General features: G+C 34.7%; 1 protein-coding gene across 1 annotated transcript in view; it reads left to right on the forward strand.

The window, feature by feature from the left end:
• LOC126700264 (putative RING-H2 finger protein ATL21A) overlaps window positions 1-18,080 on the forward strand; it is a 28,516-nt gene that overhangs the window by 6,467 nt on the left and 3,969 nt on the right. The window lies entirely within an intron of this gene.

An 18,080-nucleotide genomic window follows, 5' to 3' on the forward strand; every position in this document is an offset into this window, starting at 1 on the left:
AGTTTCCAAGAATCACATGATTGTGTTCTATTGTATAATCTTTTAGCATAGAATGGTATTTATGCCATTATGTTTTAGAGGGCGGCTGTCTAATTAAGAAGTGAAAAATGGATCTCGAGTGGTTCCGTGTCATGAGGAGAGCTCATAATCTGCTGTTGTTGTCTGTAACGTTACTGACGGGTTTTGTAGGAACCACAAAGAATGTGAGGAATTATCTTTGATCTGCAACTGGCTTGTTCAGATCAAAAACAGCGATCCAGTCTACTAGATCTCCCTCAAGTTTCAAGTTTGTGTCCATGCTTGAGAATTGAGGTTATGCATTTGTCACTGTGATGTTTTAATCTCTCTCTCTAAATTGTTGTGGATTTTTCCTCATATTGTTGGACTTGACCAACTGGTAAATCATGTCTGCCTATGCCAAATGATTTTAATTTATTTATTTTATTAATGCCCTGATTGAACACGTGACCTCAACCTTCACCTTACACACACTCAAAGTATTGAAATTACAGATGACCCACCATAAAATACACTAATACTTAAAAGGGTGCCCCCTAGAATAAGGTGAAATGGTGGAACTGATTGTGGCAGAAATTTGCAGCTTTTTGTACACAAATCAAATTTAACATGACTTTATTTGGATGTACCTAGATTTCATTTCATACAAGATTCAGGAGTTCCAGAGAAGTGCAAAAGTTTTAACACTTTCTTAAAATCTATCTGGAATAGAGCTTATGAGATATCAAGTCATAATAAGTTAGCATAGCTCTATGGCATCTGCCTTGAGCACTGAACTAGTGACAACTTTTAGTATCACCTCTGGAAGCAGTCTCATGACACTCTTGTAAAAGAAAGAAAAAGAGGCTAATTCACCAAAAAAATGTTGTCATCTGGTGCAGTGTTCATTACTAATTGTTTCTTTCTTTTAGTAAAAATTGAGAACTCACTTAGAATGAGCCACAAAATGCCCCATCATGGTATAGAGGGTGTATGGAGGAGTAGAGCTTATTTTCCATTTTGTTAAGAGTTGTTCCATTTGTTTTGTTTCGCAGTTACTTGATCTTGAAAGGTGGTAATGATGTGGATACAATCATGATGATGGGCATCCATGTATGGCTTTCCAAGTGAAGTCAAGGTATTAAGATCCCTAAACATCCCACGTTCAATATCTCTGTAGGGTTTTAAATAAGAAGATCTTATAAATAGGACATCTCTCTGTAGGGTTTTACCAAGATCTTACAAATAAGACATGTTACATCAATGGTTGGCCATCAAAATTATTGTGATATTGCAACTGCTCTCAAAACCCTGAAAGAAAAGGAAGAGACGTGAATCAAATAGAAAAGTAGGATGTGGTGTTTGACGATTCTTTATTTGCTTTTTATTTTTTATTTTTGTGGTTTTTTTTTTTTTTTTGGTGAAAGGGAAATAAAATTAAACCGAACTAAGAAGGATAGTCTAGGGTAAAAAATGCCCCAAGCATCAACTAAAATTTGGTACAAAATAAGGGGAGGGAGATGTGAATACTATAAAAGACTATCACTAATGGAGCATCATTCCTTAACTAAAAGGTCCGCGCAATGATTTTCTTCACAGTAGGTATGTGGATGTGTGTTTCCTTAATGGCCTGTTTGGAAGTTTAGAGAGGGAAGAGAGTAGAGGGGAGTAGAGAAGAGAAGAGTAGTGGGGAGGAGAGTAGAGGGGAATGATTCCCCTCCATCTTGTTTGGATGTTTTTAAAATTAGTAAGGGGAAAGGGAGTAATTAGCCCTTCCCCTTGTTTGGATGTTTTAAAAAATAAAAAGAAAGGAGAGGAAATGATTAAAATAGACAGATTTACCCCTATTTGAAAATGAACTTGTAACATTAGTTTATGATTAATTTATTAGTTTTGTATAGTTTTGAACTTGATTATCATTTGTCCAAATCTTAAAATATGTTAGTGATTTTTTTTTTAGAAAAATAAATAAATAATAAATGTTTCAAAAAAAAAAAACAATTTATACACCTAAAAACTAAAAAAAAAAAATGCGTAAAAATCAGTCAAAATTGAACTGTTATCTGAATATTTGAAAACAAAGCGTTCATATCAGTTTTAATAAAATACTAAACATCGCCAAATTTAGTAGGTTTTTTAAAACTCTAACCAAAATCCAAATTCCCATTTTTTTTTCCACATTTTCTGAGCAACCAAACACAGGCACAAGTAGAGGGAAAAAAAAAAATTCACAGAAACACAAACCAAATCCCCCAAAACACACACAACCAAAAAAAAAAAGAAAAAAAGAAAAAAAAAAGCGAAATCCTGGAGAACGAAGAGCAAGCAAAGCGAGATCCTCCTCGTCGTCGGGATAGTTCACCGGAATCAGAGGGGAGTCGCCGTCGTGCTTCATCGGCAACTGGACCGACGGGTCAACGACAGTGGTTTAGGTCGGCGATGAACTCGATTGTGGCGGCGTGAGATTTAAATACTCTATTTTCTCGAGTGACTTCGCCGACGAGTGGCGAAAGCCGGCAGTGAAGTCATCACCATGAATAGTAACCTGTTGCGGCTGCGAAGGTTGATCGGAGCCTCCTCCAGCTCTCGCCGAAGTCGACGCCGATGACGACGATGATGATGCCATGTTCTTCGGCCAAATCCAACTTGAATCTCAAAATCCAAACACCTTTTACACAAAGCTCAAATCTAAAACGGTGAAGCTTAAACAAAAACAGTGTGAAGAGAAATTGCTTCATTAACCTTAAATTTTCTAGGGAAACAAACAAATTCGTTTTGTAATTTTGTTAATATATCAAGGGCAAATTAGGTAATTTATATTTTTAATAATTTATGTGATCTACTCTCCTCCAAATCTCTCCAATTTGGGGGAATTAAAAATGAGGGGTTGGAGATAGTTGAAACCCCTCCAAACCCCTCCAAATCCCTCCCCCTCCTTCCTTAAAAAACTCCCAAACAAGGTAATTAAACTACTCTTTTTCACTCTACTCTACTCCCCCTCTATTTTTTAACATCCAAACAGGCCATAAAAGACTGGGAAAGCAACTTGCAGTCAAAGATCAATGCATCACATGGATGGTTTAAATCCACTAGTGGATCATGGGAATAGAGAATTTCGGTAGCTGATTTTGCATCTAACTCATGTACAACTTCTTCATATTAAGATTTCTTGCAAGGATAAGGCCATCTTGAAGGCCCCACATTCTGTTGCCATAGAATGGGTAGTGCCGATGTTCCTAGAGAACAACCCCCCCCCCCCCCCCCCCCTCTCCTCCTCTATCTAGGTAACTTCGCATTTTCTGATTAGATCACCTACACTAGCTTTTCCTGGGTAACTGATTTTTTGCTAGTGCATCATGAGAACAGAGAATTTCGGTAACTATTTCAGCATCTAACTCAATGTACAACTTCTTGATATTAGGATTTCTTGCAAGGATAAGGCCATCCCAAAGGCCCCACATTCTGTTGCCATGGAATGGGCAGTGCCGAGGTTCCTAGCGAACACCCCCCCCAAAAAAAATAGGTACCTTCGCATTTTCTAATTAGATCACCTCCATTGGCTTTTCCTGGGTTACCTTGAATTGAACCATTTGTATTGAGCTTGAAATATTCCATGAATAGTTTTATTTGCATTTTCTTTTCTCAATTAACACATTTTCCCACCATAAGCTACTTGTCACTTTGAGTTTAGCCTCTGCAAAAAAAAGGTTTTCACTCTTCACCTAACTTATACCATTTGAAAAAACTTTCTATATTATGCAAATATTCACTAATTTCTCGTTCAACACTTTTATTCATACTAGTTGCAGACTTGCATGATGCACATAAAAATTTGACAATTTGTTTTTTTGTTAAGTGAAAAATGAAAATAATAGATGAAACTTATAAGTGTTTTGAATAGCTAAAAGAGAAAGTAGATATAAGTAAATTAATAATTTATATTAGAAAAAAAAAAGTAGACTTTAATAACAAAAAAAGAAGAAGAAGTAATTTTATCAAAAACCTACTAACATTATGTTGAGAAGATGACATAATTGCGGCTTCACATTCTTCTCAATCCTCTCCTCCTAAAGCATCGCTAAAGTGGACCGAATGTATTGAAATAGACTAAACTGGATTGAAATTGATTGAAATAGACCGAAGTGGACTAAAAAAAACCAAATTGGACTGAATGGACCGAAATGCTACATTGATGTGATTCAATAAGAGAGTAGCAACAATAAATGCTACCCTTAAACTTTTAGATGTTATATAGATAAGCCAATCTAGGCTCCCCTTGAAACCAAATCAATGATGAATGATAAGGGTGATTTTCTTCCAAAAAACTAGCATCTTGATGTGTGAACGTAATGTTCGATTGCCAAGAATGATAGCTGCCTATCTAGAGTTCCTTTTGTAGTGGATAATTCTTCAAGTTTTACTTCCATTGGTTTCAACTTCTCACACAATTGGTTGTAGTCTTGAGAAAAAGTTTTAAATTGGGACTATACTTCTACATTGGCCAAAATGGGCAAATGCCTTTTTCTCACAAATTAAACATCATTTTGCCTCATTTCTCAAACTAATTAGAGAAATGCCCCTCTTTTATAATCTGATAATTATAAAATCGAGTTATGTGAATAACTTGATATTCCTATGATCAACTTTGTGCCACGCTGGACAGCTAGCGTGGCATTTTCTTTTTTCAATCCCTAAATAACTTGATTTTAAATTAATCGAGTTATGTAACTGACTATTCAGATATCGAGTTATGCTCTTATTAAACCTCTTTTCAGACTGTCTTTGTGTTAGGCGTAAGGGTACATATCTTTTAATATAACTCGATTACTGTAATATCGAGTTATAAAGTATACTCAAACTCCGTAAAATCAAGTTATTCTCTTATACTATCTCTACACCTCCTCCCATTCAGAGTGTCTTGCTTTCCGCTGAATTGAATTCCACTCTGCTCCACAGATCAACATTTGCTTTTAGACTTACACCAGAATTTTAGGGCAATGGTATTTTCATTTAATATTGTACTGAATTTTTATTTTTTTGGTTGAATGAGTGTGAAGTAAGTACATTAGTGTGATTTTGGTTATTTGTTGTAGTAAATGTTGGTCACAAGAGAATGAAATATTTACTATAGCAACATTTTGTATTGCACATAATTATCATTGGTCAGACATTTACAACAACATTTAGTATTGAACACAATGTGTAGACATTAATAACAATGTCTAATGTTTATGGTCAAATGTTAGTGTTAGTGTTAGTGTTAGTGTTAGTATTTCATTTTTAGCATGCAATAGTACACAAATTTATGAATGTCTTTGTCGTGTACCATCTTATGTAGCATTACATTATTTACCAACAGTTGATGCACACTGTTAACTTGATCATTTGGTGTTATTGTATTCAACGTCAATGTCTGGTTTTGGCAACCCACAACTCTGTAGGCCTCATGATGTGTTCACTGCTATGGGTCGTTGTTGGGTATTGGAAGATGAGTTCAGCTATCTTATCGATCCGAATTTGTGAAATAGTGCTTACGTTCACAATACCATGAGACAAGAGTGGGCTTGTTTATTTTGTGAATAACAAATGTTTTATGATGAGCTGGTTGGTTTTAAGTTGCCAGTGCCTTAGTGACTCGCATCGCAGATGCACAGAGACACGATCGACGAATTTTGTAAAGCATTAAACCACATAAAAGAAGAAAATAATCGAATGAAGATACGTCTTAATCAATATCAGACCCAAGTCGAGATTCGAGAGTCAGTGGAAGGAGAGTGGTACGAGCATGCACAGTTCATGCAATCACTTCTTATTGATCCTATTTATCAGTTAGACGTGAAGATGTTAGATGAAGAGTAATCGTGTTGTGGTGTAATTAGATTTTGTTGGAGAACTATTTTGCTTAACTATGTTTTATATGTATGTGTGTCACCACTGTTGCATTTGTACTATGTAAACCTTATTATTGATTGTGATGAGCATGTACGTTATTTGTAATCTAGATTATTCTCACATAATGCATAAAAGTTAAATATTCCCATACATGATGTTTTTCAATAAGCACTTACGACATAACATAGAAAACTTAAAATAACTTACACTAACATTATTAACTTAACCTTAGACATAACACACACACCACATAGGCATTCATTCTGATAGATAGTCCTTGTAGTTAAGGACATTGTTACGTTTTGCTGGAGTGAGTTGCCTGTTCGTTGTGGCGGCCAGCTCCTCCGTTGGTTGTAACATGTGATACTTGGACCTACGGAGTATTATAAGATTGTTCTTTTTTTTTTTAGTTACTGCACACTCATATTGGTGGATGTTTCGTCATGTTAGTGTGAGCAAGCTATGGTCGACAAGAGGCACTCTGAGTTGCAGGAGATCATCGTGCAGAGCATTGGACTCATTCACACGAAAGTTCCACTCTCGCCGCAGTCTGGCATAGTATTCCTTCTCATCAGAATCTCTTTCCCTTCTATAGTTATCTGGAAAATGAGGTAGCATCCAATTGCGCATTGACATTGGAAAATGTGACTTTAGATCGGTATGTATAGATGTTTTGCAAGGGTAGATGTAAATGGAACTTTATATAGGGGTTTTGCAAGGGCAAGTATTCACATGGATGTGACTATATGTAAAGGTAAATATTCATGTGAATAAAGATGATATGGCTCGACAGTGTATTATTCAGTGGCAAGGTGTTGAGGAGCAAATGCAAATCTATGAACATGACTTGGTTGTACAGTAGCGTCTGTTGGTGCATGTGATTTGTTGAGGTAGCTATTTGATATGACTATAGCTTGTGTTACAGCAGCGGGCTGGTGATGTGTACTGAAAAAGAGGTTACGTACTTATTCACGTGAAGACTATTTAGCATTGATGTGCTTCATCTGACATGACTTGAAGAGACAGTGCTGAGCTGTGTTAAATGTATTATAAACTTTTCAAGGATGCAAAAGAGCTGTGTTAAATGTATCATAAACTTTCAGGGATGCTTTGCATCCTTGAAAATGGTGCATTGCAAAAGGATGTATAGTTGTGTATTGACGTGCGTGTAGGTGATATGAATGGACACGGTTCAACAGTGCGAAGTTATAGAGCAACACTGCGAAAATCAGTATAGCAAGGGTGGACAGCTCACCTCCAAAATTGATGCATAAACTTTTCTGGGATGCTTTGTGTAGTCACGTGAGTGTGGATGGGTACTTTGGTCAAGGTTCAACAATGCTGAGCTATCCACCATAGCTGCACTCATTGCTCCCTATAGTAGTATTTGGCAAATGGGATTGAAGAAAACTAATAACAACATTTGGTTTTGTAATGGTTAGCAGGATTTCGTTGAATACCATTCTATCTATTATGGTTATTTTTTAGTCTTTAGATATGAAAGAAATTCAAGCTTCCATGTTCTTATATTTGATAAGACTGCCACTAAGATTCAATATCTACCCAAGAAGAACTGTAAATTGGAAGATCATTAGGTAGAAATAATAGACTTAGATGAAGATGATACAAACATATCTTTCTCAATGTACAGACCCACAAAACATGAAGTCAGAGAAAAGTTTGTTCTGAAAAAATTCTCTAACATGTCCAAAGGAAGAGGGAGAGCAATCCAAGTAGCTGAAAAGTTCAAGCCTAAAAATCCTTCTTTCATGAGTATTTTGCGGCTGCATAATATGGTGAGCCTTTATACATAATGTGATCATGATGTTCTCTTAAATATGGTCTTGAAACATATAAGGGAAGCAAGTATATTATTGGGAAGCAATTTGTTACACTTCAATGTCTTATGCTATTACCCTCCATCAAAACATATTTAGCAATGAGATTTGGGAAGGGATGAGTTGCATTTTTGAAAGACAATAATTTAGAAGAAGGAGATGTCTGTATTTTTGAGGTGATTGAGAGGAAGCCTGTTGTGCTTAGTGTCTCAATATTTCACGTGGTTGACCATCAGAGTTTGGACTAGGATAACCTGTTTAAATTTTAAACTAGTGATGTTTATGCTTATATTTAATTAGGGACTTTGATCACTAGTATGGTTTATATCTGATGTATGTGGTTTTAAGACTTTTCTCTGACCAGTTTGGTATGTCCTATTGAAGACCATTCAGCATTCTTGTGCTTCATCTGACATGACTTGACAAGACAGTGCTGAGCTATGTTAAATGTATTATAAACTTTTCGCCCATGCTCTGCATCCTTGAAAATGTGCATTGCAAAAGAAGGCATATCTGTGTATTGACGTGCGTGTAGGTGATATGATTGGACAGGGTTCAATAGGACAAAGCTATTGAGCAGCACATGTAGCACTGCGAATATCAGTGTAGCAACGGTGGACAGCTCACCCCCAAAATTGATGAATAACCAATTCAAGGATGCTCTGCCTCTTCGAAAACAGTGCATTGCAAAGGGTTGCACATCTTTGTATTCACGTGAGTGGGGATGGGTACTTGTGGTTAGGGTTCAACAATGCCGAGTTGTTGAACATCACATGCAGAATAACATCAATCAAGTGTAGCAATGGTGGACAGCTCACCCCCAAAATTTTGCTTACACTTTTAAGGGATCCTCTGCATCCTTGAAAATAGTGCATTGCAAAATGTTGTATATCTATTTATTAACGTGAGCATGGATGATATGACTAAACAGGGTTCAACAGTGCTGAGTTGTTGAGTAGCACATCCAGAACTGTGCTAAGTTGTGTTAGCCTTCTCCAACCTCACTTGCCAAATGTTAGTATTACGAGCAGTGAGTGTAACAACATTAAAGAGTTTTATCCCCATATTCCCTTACAAAATTTTCAGGGAGTCTTTGTGGGTACAAAATGTAGTTACATTTTATCAACATCAATGTAAAATTACATGAAAAAAACTATGCTTCTAAGTTTTACATCAATGGCTTCCGATCATCATAATTGCAATATTAGGGAGCTTTGGAGCAATGCTACAACAAACCAATAACTTGAATGAAACATTTTAGAGGCTGATAAGGCTTTTAGGCCTTTACCCTATTTCTAAGCAAACCTAATATCATTGTGACAGTGTTTTGTGTGAGCCATATGGATTTTCAGTGAGTGAGTGGTTAGTTTGGTTTGGACAAGTCTTTATGTAATGTATCTATATAAAGTAGGACACCATAAGAACTAAGTGTGTTACCCGTTTAGGAATTTTTTTAATTAAAAATGAGATAACATGTCTCGAACCCTGCTAATGACAAAATCTTTTACAGATATTTCATACATTTAACTTTCAATTCTTGGTCAACATAAGGTTAAAAGTATTTTCATATTAATACATGCCCTTTGGGTAATTATTAATAGACTATTTAAAAAAATTTAAGTTATAACACCACTTTTATGAGAAATATAATCAACCGTCATAAAAATTAAATTCTTTTTTCCTGTCCTCTACAAAGTTCCTAAAAATGTTTCCAAAATCTAAGAAAATTTTTAAGTACTCCTAAAATACAAAGAAATGATACCCCCTACTCTCAAATTTATTATGAACCCCACCATGAATTTAAATAATGGACTCCTCAATGAATGTGAGAACAACACCCTTTTCTTTGCTTTGTTAACTTTTTCCTTATTATTTTTGTTCACCACCTAAAGAGCAGCTTACATGGAAGATGCATTTTACATATTTGTGCACCTAATAAAGAGGACCAAATTGATCAAGAAAATTAGATCAAACATATATGCCTTAAAAAAACTGCAAAGAAACAAAATCCATAAAATAAATTAAACAAGTTACAAGATAAGATTCAAACATTCAGGGTAAAAAATGTGAAATCAAAAGAATATTTTAAGGGCTTTCATATTGCCCAAGAATAATAAAGATTCAACACTTCTACACCATACCCTTGCTGCAAAAGTAAATCACAATTTCTCCTCACATAGACAAACCATGAGTTAAAGTCTTTTCACTAACAATAAATAGCAAGACATAATGAAAATTCAGTGTCTAGCATAAAAGAAGTTGCAAGCTGACAAACTAAAGACACTCATTTTTTTTTTTTTTTTGATAACCAAGGCACTTGCATGTTAGGGAAAGAATAATGATTTCAATTGATAAAAAAGGATTATTGCCTTATGTCCTCATATATAAAGATTTAAGAATTCTACGCACTCTGTTGCATAAGAAAATCAACATTTCCCCTCCCTATAGAGTGTAGACACATCATCACAAATCAAGATTTTGAATCACAATTTTCCCTTCTATAGACACATCAAGATTCAAACTTCTAACTAACAAATAGCAAGACATAAATAAAAGTACAAAACTCCAGTTGTCGACTGACAGAAAATGATATCAATGATGATATAGACAACAAATAGCTAGACTTCAATTAACAAAAACGAAGTTGCAGTCTGACTAAGAAAAAACACACAAGCTGAAACATTATTATTCAACTATTATGAAGAAAATAAATAAATCAATTGATAAAGAAAGATTATTCCTTAGGTCCTCATCAAACACCATTCCAAGTAGACATACCTTACTTAAACATATTAAACAGATTGATATAGGGGTAAAAAATTCATAAAAACCCTCGTATCTCAGAGCATGACCCAAAAATACAAGAGTGCAAATAAGGAAGCACTGACCTAAACTTATGTATTTAGAGAAAAACCATGTATAAAACATGCCAATCATAACAATAAATCACCATTGACTAATGCAAAATATCATATGAGGCTATAGAGCAAATGACAAATTCATCTTTGCAAATCTTAAGTTCTAAAAACTTGTGATGAGTGCAAATGGATGACAGTAGAACAAGAAACTAGGGAAACATGTTGAGTGTTGGAATGAGTTAGAACCGCACAAATGGAACCTGAAATATCCACAATAGAAGCACCCATTTTCATTTACACAAAGATTTTAAATTTCTTAATCCATAGTAACCAGCTAGCTTAAAATAAAAGGGGGCAAAAAAAAGTTCACATATTTGTGCTCCTATAGAGGAGTGCCAAATTTATTTAGAGAAACCTTAAAAAGCAGCCACTCTCCAAATTCTTTAAATAAAAAATTAGAGTAAAGAATATTATAATATTTAAGGGATCAAGCAAGAATCTCAAATTCAAAAGGGTGCGAAACCATTGAATGTTCAATTATTCCTCTCCTCCTCCATATGGTCAATATTAAACAAAGAGGAGTTGTATTGCAAGCAAAAGAACTTCTATGCTTGCTATATCAGCTTCTCCAGCCATACATTTGCAAATATAAGCTGAGGGTACCAGGGAATGAATTTTTTTTTTTAGTAAAGTTACTTAAAATTTTCTAGATTGGACTAATATGCAAAACAAAAGTAGTGTCAATTCCAAGAAATAATGAAATTTATAAAAACATAGATATACCAAAAACAATGAGTACTAAAACTTTTAAGGGATATGAAAGAACTTAATTTGTTTGTTGCTATACTAAACGCTACTATTCATCACCCTTACTAGTTTTTAACTGGACTTACAGTAACTGACTTTCTGTTTCATGTGAATGTGTATTGTATTTCATAGATTTATGTATATAGAATGTCATCATGAGCAGAACATCTTGGATTTGCAGAAGATTGCTTCAAACAACTAGAGTCTCAAAGTTTTCATCATTTTTTTCTTAACCTGTGTACCCAATAGAACCAATCTTTGTCCAAACCAATCTTTTCGAGATGGGTTCTACTTCAGAGCTAACAGTTGCTACTAGAGGCATGAGACACATTTTACACCATTTACAACAACTATAACAAAATCATGCCTACAATCAGATAAGAAACATTTTACACAAATCCAGAGACATCACTGAAACACCACCACTCAATTTGCCAAAACCCCAAGCACATTTAAACTCATTAATGAGAAAATAATCATTGCAGCATGTAAAAGACAAAAAAATTCTCATTAATGAGAAAATCACACAGACATAACCATATAGCAAGAAATGCTTTAAATCATCATCATTGCAGCATATAAAAGACAACAAAATTCTCATCTTGATTAGTAAATTTACTACTTTTAAAGTAAGTTTCAACAAAATAATCAAAATCCCACATAAAACACAACCTAATATTAACCAAGATCAGAAAAGATATTAGAGGAGAGGATCGTACCTTAATCAACGACAGCAGGAAGCAACGACGACTGATGGAAACTAGATAAGGAGAGTGAGACTGATGGAGAGTGAGGAAGAGTGGGGAAGCCTGATCGCAGAGCGAGCAAGGGAGAGTGTAGAGAGAGAATAATGGTAGAGAGGGAGGGAAAGAGAGTGTACATGGAGAGAGTGAGTGAATAGGCGTTGTGAGACGTTAGGGTCCTATTGATTCAAACCGCTGAAGAAAACTCGATTTTAATCTTCCTGAGTTATGAATGTCTACACAAGCATTTTTTTTATTGGGAAAAACCCACGTCTACTGTGCCAGCGTGGCACAACGGTCAGACTAACTCGATTATAGGAATATCGAATACTTCATAAAAACTTGATTCTCATATTGTCGAGTTACAAAAGAGAGACATTTTCCTAATTAGTTTGGGAAAGAGGGCAAAAGGATGTTTAATTTGCGTGAAAAGGACATTTGTCCATTTTGCCCCTTCTACATTAGTCACCACTATCTTGTGCGAATCTTTTTGTCAAATGATTGGCTGAAGAATATTTTATTAAAGAATTGTAGTAGGATTAGGTAGGATTTGGGCTTTGATACGATGGATTGAGGGGTTAGGAGAGTTTGTGGATTTGGGTTTAGAATTTTAAGGTATAATTTTTTTCAACCTAGTTCCTTATTTTGTTAAAATGAGTCAATATGATTATTTTATCTAAATAAGAAGATATATTAAATGCCACATCTCATTAATGCTTTTAGTTAAATTTTTTTATAATAAAAGAATAATGTTTAAATGGCATAATTTTTTTTTTTTTTTTTTTAGATTTGTATAAATGACATTATTTTCTAATAGATTTGAACAAAATAGCCAATTTGACACAAATGAGAGACTAAATTGTAAAAAAAAAAAAAAAAAAAAAACCCTTTGGACTAAGTTAAAAATTACCTTTTTAGTTTTATTACGTTTCTAAAGCTTTCGTTTTCCTTTCTCTCTTTTCTATCTCTAATCAATGAACTAAATTAATTTTCTTTGGTTCTCTTCCCTTGGATTGCAAAACCTTTCTCATCAATAAGGGCCCATTTGAATGGAGGGAAAGTGGGGGAAAGTGGAGGAAAGTAGAGTAGAGTTTACTAAAAATAGGCTAATTTTGAGCCAAATTTACTCTACTCTATTCCACTTCCATTCCCCTTAATCCAAACAAACCATAAATGTACCCAGATTTCTTGGCTGTGCTTTGTTCATTTGTAGGTGGGAGGCTACCAACGTATCCAAATAAATAAAAGGAGGAAAGAAAATCCTCTTAGATTTTACTATTGTGAAACCACCATTTTCTTTTCGGGGTCAACACCACCACCAACAAATTTTAAAAACTATATGTAAATCAATTAATTTGGTCACGAGGATTATTAGTGGTGAAAAACATGGTATAAAAAAAAGGAAAAAAATAGTGGAGGAAACTGGTAAAGATAACCTTTTATAATATATATATATATATATATATAGAACAGAATCATATGAAGGAGCAAAGTCTAATTTTTATTTATTTATTTATTATTATTATATTTTTCCCGAATGAAAAATGTGGAATTCTAGGAGCAAGTCACCTTTCATCCCAAGCTAGTTGGTCCTACCAATCCTGGTACTAATGTGTCTCATACAACTTGAATCAAAATGCTAAGGCGAGGCGGATGAGGTGCTCGATCACTAGACTCTCATCCTAAAGTCTAGTTATGTTAGACTCTTATAATAAAGCTATGAACTCCAACATAGAGGCTGAAGCCTATGTATAGTGTCTAAAATGTCAACACTCTATGCCTATGGTGGTCTTATATCTAGGTGTAAACAAGTTTTTCTAAGACCATAATTTTTGTCATAACTCTAATGTGTCAGACTATGAATAGCTGCCTATTACTTTTACATGCACTTATTGTTTTTTCTTCACCACTCACAATCAGTTACATCAAGGTTTGTAGTAAAAGTCGTGTCTCTAAATTGATCAAGCCTTGAAACGAAAGATTGACAGAAAGAGCATAAACCCAATCAAGGAAGCAAAAAAGAAAATAAAAGAAGCGCGTAACAATAGAGGAATGTGCATGGGACTTATTGATGCATACAAATATTTTCCACATAAAAACATTGAACTAGCAATTGAGTTGTGGTTGCCAAAGCCTTGTAGCTAAATTAGCATCTCCCCATATACAAAGTGCTTGGGGGTTTAGGAGGGAAAGGTTCGAGTTACGGGGTTAGCAACATGTTGTAATTATTTCTCAAATAAAAGCAATTGAGTTGTGGTTTGAGTTAAATCCTTCATATTTTCTTTAACTTCTGTTCGAATTGAATGCCCAAGGCATAGAAAGCGATTGACGGGTGAAGGCATAAGCCCATTAAGTGTCAAGAATTTTTAGACAAACTTTGAACAACTCACTTGGACCATCATCGTATGGGTGTGTTCTAAGTCTTTATCTATCTTTTCTAGACTATATATCAAATAAGTTATACCAAACATACACTTAATCTAAATCATTAAATGTGGGTTCTAATTAGCTCAACTAGTAAAGTCTCTGATAGATGAATAAGAGATCTGAGGTTCAATCTTCACCTACACCAAAAACTGATTGGTGTCTTGGTTTGATAATAAAGATTTATTATTAAAAGCGGATGCTACATGTTGAAACTCTAAAAAAAAAAAAAAAAAAAAAAAAAATCTAAATCATTAAATAGATCTCTTTTAAATGCAATGATCATTTTTCACCATAACGAACCAAAGGAAAAATTGTTAGATACTCTCAGAGTACAATAAATGCGTACTCTCTCCTCTCACATGAATGGTAGATTCCATCATAAATTTAATTAGTGGGACCTATTATTCTTGTGAGAGGAGGGAGTACGTATTTATTATACTTCAAGAATGCACAATAATTTCCCAAACCAAAGAAGAAGCAATTTCACTTGGTGTTCAATAACCATGTGTTGCTATTGTACTTTCTGGAGGCAGAGTGGTGTGATAAAGAGAGAAAAAAGAAAAAGTCCAAGCTTTAATTACACACGGAAAAAGTTTTTAAGAGCATAACGAATAGAAAGATATCATTCTTTGCCATGTTGGCCTTGCCAATTTGAATTGCTTACATCAGTCTTAAATCTAAATAAATATTGTCATTGGGTCATTATCAATCAGCAGATCAATCCCATTTATACAATTATTATGAAAGACCAACTACCTTAATTTAGCAGCTATCATATTACCTAATCTCCTTAAGTATGTGGTGCAAATTTCAATTGTGAATGCTTTAGAACTTTATATCACCACTGTTTACTCTTAGTGCGGTAGTCACTCCACAATTATAAATGCCATTTTACCACAGCAAAACCTATTTTATCAATTTTACCGCATCATTTTACAATAGACTATATATCAAATATTCTATTTTAACATTACACCACATTAAAACAATAATTAAAAAAAATGCAACTATTGTACTGTAGCAGTAATAATAATAAAAATAATAATATTTGGCATACCAAACACCAAAACCAACCTTCATTAGATATTTCAAATCTCAAAACTTTTAGCATGAGGCTACAGTGCACTTCCAAATATAAGATAGTACGGACAAAAAATGCCAAAACTTTTATTCTTATTTTATTTACTTTTTCTCTCTCCTCCCAACATAGATCTCTCTCTCTCTCTCTCTCTCCATCTGGTTCTCTTATCTATATCTAGCCCTCTCTATTCCTCTTTCACAACTTTGGTAATCTCACCACACTGACCACCATGCCATGCTGCTGAGCTTGCCGTACCATGCACTATGCCATGCCACCGAGCTTGTCATGCCATCCACCACGTCACGTCATGCCACCGAGCTTGCCATGCCATCCACCCCACCATGCCGCCGATCTCACACCTTGTGAGACATTTCTTTTCTTTTGTTTTCTGGTGGTAGATTTTTTTTTTTTTTTTTTTTGGTTGCCATGGATTTTATTATTGTGGGTATTGGTTGATTTTCATGGGTTGTGGTGGTGGCTTTTTTTGTTGTTGCCGGTAGGTTGTGAGGCTTAGGTTTATCTAGAGGGATTGGAGGTTCAGATTTAGGTGGATTTCTTTCTTACTTTGTTATTGGTTTTATTGTGGTGGCAGTTTTGGGTTATAGATGGTTAAGGTGGTGTGATTTGATGGTGGATTCGGCAGTGGGTGGGTTCAGATGGATTTCTTTTTCCTTTTTTTGGGTGTTTATGTAGTATTTTGATGTAATGGTTTTGGTGTCTTTGATGGTGGGTTGTGGGGGTGATGGATGGTGTTGACCGGTGAGGTGGGATGTGGGGCAGTGGGGGTGGTGGGTTTTTAATTTTGTATTTTTTATATATTGTTGGTTTTTTTAATGTTAATTTAATATTTGTATATATTATTTTAATGTATAGAATTGAAGAATAGAAGATGTGATGAACGGTGTATTGTAAAATGATATAGTAAAATAATAAAATAAGTTTTTTGATGTGTTAAAATGGCCCCACCAATTTGAATTGCTTGCATCAGTCTTAAATCTTAATAAATATTGTCATCAGGTCGTTATCAATCAGCGGATCAATCCCATTTATACAATTATTATGAAAGACCAGGTACCTTAATTTAGCAGCTATCATATTACCTAATCTCCTTAAGTATGTGGTGCAAATTTCAATTATGAATGCTTTAGAACTTTATATCACCACCGTGTACTCTTAGTGCGGTAGTCACTCCACAGTTATAAATACTTATGAGGTATGGGGGGCAAGTTGTAGAACATGGCAATCTATTCGCATTTATGGCATTGACTCTTCTGTGGTTGCAATATTTGTTCCTTAGCACCAAGGCACACTTGGCATCTTTTTCGATGTGAAAATGCCAATTTAGCTTCGCAAGAAGGTAGTATTCCTCCCTTTTGCTAATTGTAATCATCCCCTTTGTTATAACTGCCAGCATAATATTTGTTATCCAACCAAATAATCATATTCCATCAAATAATTTTTCCTATTGATTTACCAACTATGACTGTAACTGCAAATTGGCTGCAAATTGATGTGGCAAAGAAAATAATTTTTTATTGTTCCATTTGACATATCAGTTTTTGGACTAAATTGACACAATTAAAAGATTAGAGACTAAATTGAAATTTAGTGTAAAGGTAGAGACTAACTTTGTAATTTACCCAATAATAAAATATTATTATTTGGACAAATAGGCCCAGTTCTCGTATGCCAAAAGTCCAACCCAATGTCTAACTCATGAGCATATAAACTCATCTATTATTTATTTCTTTTCCTATGTGAGACTCAGGATTTTCACCATTTTTAATAACATCTTCAAGGGAACTAGAAAATATCAATTTCTTATTCATTCCATGCTATTTTTCCAACAATAAATATATGTAGTATTTATATTGGCTGAGTAGAGTAGAATATAGCTTTGCATCCAAACATCAAAATATCCTAACACCAAATGAACATTCTCAAAGTCACTTCCTCCATCCTCTTCTTTTTCTTCTTCTTCTCCTCCTTCTCATATCTTGCAACCAGCAGAGAGTCATGCAAAAACTACGTTTGTAGCACCAACAGCCCGGGAATTCACTTCCCGTTCCGGATACAAAGCCGTCAGCCGGAGTCATGTGGCTATCCGGGTTTTGATTTATCCTGCAATAATGCAACCCAAACAGTGCTTCTGAACCTGCCTTATTCAGGACAATTCATTGTCCAAGGGATAGACTATACCACACAGCAAATATGGATCAATGATCCAAATAACTGCCTCCCTCAACAGTTTCTTTCGCTTAATCTCTCTGGTTCTCCCTTTAAGGGTGTATATCATCAAGAATTTTCATTCTTTAACTGCTCCTTTGGTTTATTGAAAGATCAATTAACACCTATTATTTGTCTTAGCGATTCAAATCACACAATATTTGCTACCTCGTCTAGAAGAGTTGCTGCACTTTTGTTATCAACTTGCAAG

The sequence above is a fragment of the Quercus robur genome, chromosome 9 (genome assembly GCF_932294415.1).
Source record: "Quercus robur chromosome 9, dhQueRobu3.1, whole genome shotgun sequence".
NCBI classification, from domain to species: domain Eukaryota; kingdom Viridiplantae; phylum Streptophyta; class Magnoliopsida; order Fagales; family Fagaceae; genus Quercus; species Quercus robur.